The 5,491-nt window shown below is 43.5% G+C and overlaps 1 pseudogene; it reads right to left on the reverse strand.

The window, feature by feature from the left end:
• Positions 1-307: 307 nt before the first annotated feature.
• Positions 308-1,892, reverse strand: LOC105509139 (annotated as a pseudogene).
• Positions 1,893-5,491: the final 3,599 nt, after the last annotated feature.

Genomic DNA, 5,491 nt, shown 5'->3' on the forward strand with positions numbered 1-5,491 from the left:
GATACATATAAATTAAATAAAATGTACACAACTGTCTGTTCATGTATTGCCTCAACTTACGTCTACAGTAACAGCATTTAAAGTTGTAGGAAATAGAATTTTGACCTTTTACAAAACAAACACTTTGTTTCTTTAACTCAGAATTCTGGAAATGCAATCACGTTCTAGTATTGTGACTGCCAAAATATTTTTGTCATCGGATATTAATTTTTTTCAAGTGTCTGACTCTAACCAAGAAAATAATAAAAGAATATCAGAAGTTTCCTGTGACTACCATAACAAAATGTCAGTATCCATGGGGTTGTTCCTAATGGTTTGTGAGGATGCTTCAGCCTGATCCAGGTCCATCTAGTCTGAGGCTGTTTTTCAATTCCATGCTTCTATCTGCCAGAAGGATCTTTTTCGGTAGAGGCCATCATAGGAGGCAATGGAGTTTCCAGGTGCCGTCCAGGGAATGAAAGTAGGCGCCTCCAGATGAGGCCACTTCCCATGAACCTAATTCCCGTAATCATCCAAAACACTCTAGGGTCTTCTTCAAGGAGGATTCCAAAATCATTCCAAAAGCAACTCCCATTAGTCCAAAGAGTGAAAGAGAGAAGATTCCCACGGTTAGCAGTAGATTCAATCTCATCATCACATTACGGTGGCTGTCCAGGTTGATGAAAATAATACTTCGTGAATCATCAATCAGTACCCTAAGCTCCCAAACTGCATTGGAGAGATCGTCTGCCAATAGGTAGTAGCTTTCCAACAGCAGGTCCATCTCTTCTGTGTTAGGGACAAGCTGCCCCAGGACTCACCCTGCAAGATGCAGCTGACCCTTACCCTGAATACTTTGCAGCTGCATTCCTGAACCCTTATCTAGGCGCTCCAGCAGGGTCACCAGACTTGCTTACAGCCCTCTGGGTGGCACGGGAGAGGTCACAAGAAATGTGGATAAACCTAAGTAACACCCTCTTTTAAATTCCCATTTTCACAAGATAATATATTGTAAGCCGGTCATGAGATGACATTTGGTAAAGTTAACTGATGAACAACCCCAGGGTCTCTCTCCCCCATATAAACCCTCATTTTGTAAGCTCAGGGCTGCCTCTTCTGACTGTGGCGGGGCAGCCCGGCAGGTTAATAAACTTCCTCGCCTGACCTTGGGTCTGTCTCTCATCTTTTCTCTCGGCTACCCTTACATTCTGAATGGTGAATCCCAGTGCTGCTCTTTTCAAAGACACGTGGGGCACTCACTTTGATAAACAGAGCTCTTCTACTAACTTTTCCTCATCCAGGATCTCTGAAATTGACTCTTGGAAAAATTTAATATCTGTTTCTAACTCTGATAGACTTTTGTCATTCTATAGTAAAATATGCCGTTTGCTTCTGTCCACAGAAGAATGTTTGGAGTCCACCAAAGCTTCTAAAGTCTCAAGGGTCAGTGTCTGCAAAACATTACGTTTCCTCTAAAGTGTGTTGATCCGGTATTGCAGGGTGCTTCCATGGCACTAAACTCAAAAGGTAAAGGGTATGTAACAGGTTGACCCTCTCCGGACAACTGTGAAGGGAGTTCCCGGAACAGCCATTGCTCTAAGTTTGTTACCATCATCTAATATCAGGAGACACTCTGGAGTTATCACAGCTTTCAAATACTCCACTGTCGTGATAAACCTATTGTTTTTAGTTGTGATACTCATTACGTGCTGAAATCTCAAATCTCTGCCTTGAAGATTTAACTCTTGGTATAAGTCCATCTTCTTCCTTTCAAAAGAAGTAACATTTCCCTGCTTGTCAAATTTTGTTGCAGTAAATACTGGGGTTACATTGGCTAAAGTGGCTTAAGAGACATCAGCAGTTCTAAACCAGTGCATTTCACCTGCCACATATAGCCAGCGGGCCCACACAGGTCAGATCCAAGGCCAGGGAAGTCCCACTGCATGGGGCAGGAGGCAGGGCAAGCTCTGCAGGCATTCATGGCGCTATAGCTAGGAGCAGGCAGCAGCCAGACCCCAGGCCTTCATGGCGGACTGTGGCGACTCAGTCTGCAGTGCTCGCCTAGCCCTCTTCTGCTCATTTTCTATGTCTTATTTTCTAAACAGTTTTTTCACTGTTCACTTTTGAGAATTTTTTATATATTCTAGACGCAAGTCCTTAGTCAGATGTGTGGCTTGCAAATATTTTCTCCCAGTCTGTGACTAGCTTGCCTTTTCATCTTAACAGGGCTTCTGCTGAGCAAAAGCTTTTAATTTTGATGAGGTCTAATTGATTAATTTCACCTTTTATGGATTGTGCTTTTTGTGTCAAGTGTAGGAACACTTTGCCTAGCCCTGGAGCAAGATTTTTCTCCTGTGTTTGTCTTGGAAAGGGGAAGAATAAATTGACTAAAGCAATGTAGGGTATCTGGGCAGAACTGAGGGGTCACTAAGGGCAAAGGAATGGGAGAGGGAGGAGGCTTCAAGGTTATTTCTGGTCCCTGGAGAGGGCCCTATGTATGGGTAGCAGGTCCTTCCCCTTCTAGCTTGAGTTACATGGGCAAAGCAGATGGTCCTCTTGGCAATATGACGGGAGGCTTAGGTTTCTTCCTCCCCAACAATACTCACGGACCCTGAATAAATTATCTAGTCCTTTGATTCACTCAGAGCTTTATCCACAATCACATGTTTTCACTACATTGTCATGACTGACTTCTTATAACAGCTCTGTAGGGAGGACATATTATTATCCCCTTTTACAGAAGATACAACTGAGGCCAGAGAAGGGATGGGACTGAACACCAATCTCCTGATACGGAGAGGAATGATTGTTCTTCTCTACCAGCTGAATCTTGAATTCTGCCACCAGTTATTTCGTGAGGTCAGTGGTTCTCAAAAGATGATCCACAGGCCCCTAGTCCCTAAGACCTTTTCAGAGGGTCCTCAAGGTCAAAGCTATTTCCCCAATAATGCAAAAACATTGCCTCTTCTCCATAAGTGAAAATTCTCCATTTTCACTTATGATGCCAAAGCAAAGACAGGTAAAAAAAACTGCCTTAGCATGAATTGAGGCAGTAGCACTAATTCTTCATCCCCTCAATCACTCACATGAGAGATAATAGCCAGTTTCACACTGATTTCTTAATAAATGGGAAGTCCACAAAAAGCATTTCTGCTGCATACCAAAATAAAATGGTTGTCTTGAGGAAAAAGTACTTCTCCAATTATTTAAGTTGCAAGCTGAACTATTCCTTTTTTTTTTTTTTTGCATGCAATACAAGTTTTACTTGAGATAATGGCTGACAAACAATACTTATTCAGGTTTGGATATTTGGCAGGCATTTTCTTAACAAATGAACAAAGTGAGCCTGTTACTTCAAGGAACGCCACTGACTGTCACCAGTGACAACATTTGAGCTTTCAAGTGAAAATTAGAATTTTTGAGAAAAAAATTGTATTTGCCACTACACACTTGATAGCTTTCTAATACTTAAACATGTTTCTGAGGATGTCAGTGGTCATATTCATACATGTGATTTTTTTTTGCTATTGCATAAAGAAGTATGCTTCCAGACCAGGTGCAGTGGCTCACACCTGTAATCCCAACACATTGGGAGGCTGAGGTGGGTGAATCATGAGGTCAGAACTTCAAGACCAGCCTGGCCAAGATGATGAAACCCCATCTCTATGAAAAATACAAAAAATTAACCGGGTGTGGCCGGGCGCGGTGGCTCAAGCCTGTAATCCCAGCACTTTGGGAGGCCGAGACGGGCAGATCACGTAAGCCCAGGAGTTGGAGACCAGCCTGGCCAAGATGATGAAACCCCATCTCTATGAAAAATACAAAAAATTAACCGGGTGTGGCCGGGCGCGGTGGCTCAAGCCTGTAATCCCAGCACTTTGGGAGGCCGAGACGGGCGGATCACGAGGTCAGGAGATCGAGACCATCCTGGCTAACACGGTGAAACCCCGTCTCTACTAAAAAATACAAAAAACTAGCCGGGCGAGGTGGCAGGCGCCTGTAGTCCCAGCTACTCGGGAGGCTGAGGCAGGAGAATGGCGTAAACCCGGGAGGCGGAGCTTGCAGTGAGCTGAGATCCGGCCACTGCACTCCAGCCCAGACGACAGAGCGAGACTCCGCCTCAAAAAAAAAAAAAAAAAGGAAACAACAGACACTGGGGAATTCAAGGCGAGACAGAGGGAGGCAGTAAGGATTGAAAAAAGCTACTTACTGGGTCCAATGCTCACTACCTGGGTGACGAATTCATTTCTACTCCAAACCTCAGCATCATGCATAGGTACCTCATGCGATATACCTATGTAGCAAACCTGCATATGTACTCCATAATATAAAAGTTGAAAAAATTTCCTCCATTCTAATTTCTACTACTGCAGAGATTGATCTGTATGACCTGTATAAACAAAAGCTCTTTTAGAGCCTCAGTAATTTTCAAGAATGCGAGGGGACAAATATGTTGGAGAACTCTTTGCTAAAGCAGTGAAGTCTCCTATTAGCCACTGTGACCAAGTGAGGCATTATCCAGCATTAGCATTCTTTCTCAGATTATTCACCCACCCTAGGCTTCCATGTGACCCTGAAATAAGGGACTTGACTTCCAAGTTTGACCAAAGATGCTATCAGGGAATCCAGGATTCTCATTATGGTAACATACCCTTCCCACCTCTTTTTCCTGTTCTTCCTCCTAATGGAAAGAACATGGGCTATGAAGCAAGCAGACCTCGATCTCAGCCTCAGCCCTGCATGAAGTAAGAAATAGTAATGCCTATCTTTCCTTAGCAGGATTGTTTTGAGGATTAAATAAAGTCATGAAGACAAATCTCTGAAGTGCTTACAAATGGAAGTTACGATCATTTTCTTTCTTTCTTTCTTTCTTTTTTTTCACTTTGAACCCGGAGAGGCTAATGAAGTTATGATGATTTTCTAACAAAGGAAGTTCATTCACATTTATGGTCTATTGATGTGGTGTTTCAAAATACATGTCCCAAAGAGGTCTTGCATGTAAAGACAATAGTGCTAGTGCACAGTTTCAACTTGCAAGGAGCTGTCAGTCGCAGAGTAAGATGAGAGTAAACATTCACATGACAGTGTAATGCAGTTGATCTTCAAACTCTTAACTGAAATTTCCCCCAAGCACCCACTCATGCTTCTTGCTGCCTGTGACTCCTTCCTCGTTCAGATAACTGAACAAGTTGCCCCTGTGCCTCAGTGAAGGGATGCTATAGAAGAATTAGAGAAAAAGTTTTCAAGTGTCTTGTTAAAAGTTTGTTGTCCCTGGCCAGGCGTCGTGGCCCACACCTGTAATCTCAGAACTTTGGGAGGCTGAGGTGGGTGGATCACAAGGTCAGGAGTTCAAGACCAGCCTGGCCAATGTGGTGAAACCCCTTCTCTACTAAAAATACAAAAATTAGCTGAGCGTGGTGGAATGCAGCTGTAATCCCAGCTACTTGGGAGGCTGAGGCAGGAGAATTGCTTGAACCTGGGAGGTGGAGGTTGCAGTGAGCCAAGACCATGC

The sequence above is a fragment of the Colobus angolensis genome, unplaced genomic scaffold, assembly GCF_000951035.1.
Source record: "Colobus angolensis palliatus isolate OR3802 unplaced genomic scaffold, Cang.pa_1.0 Scaffold17, whole genome shotgun sequence".
Classification (NCBI taxonomy): domain Eukaryota; kingdom Metazoa; phylum Chordata; class Mammalia; order Primates; family Cercopithecidae; genus Colobus; species Colobus angolensis.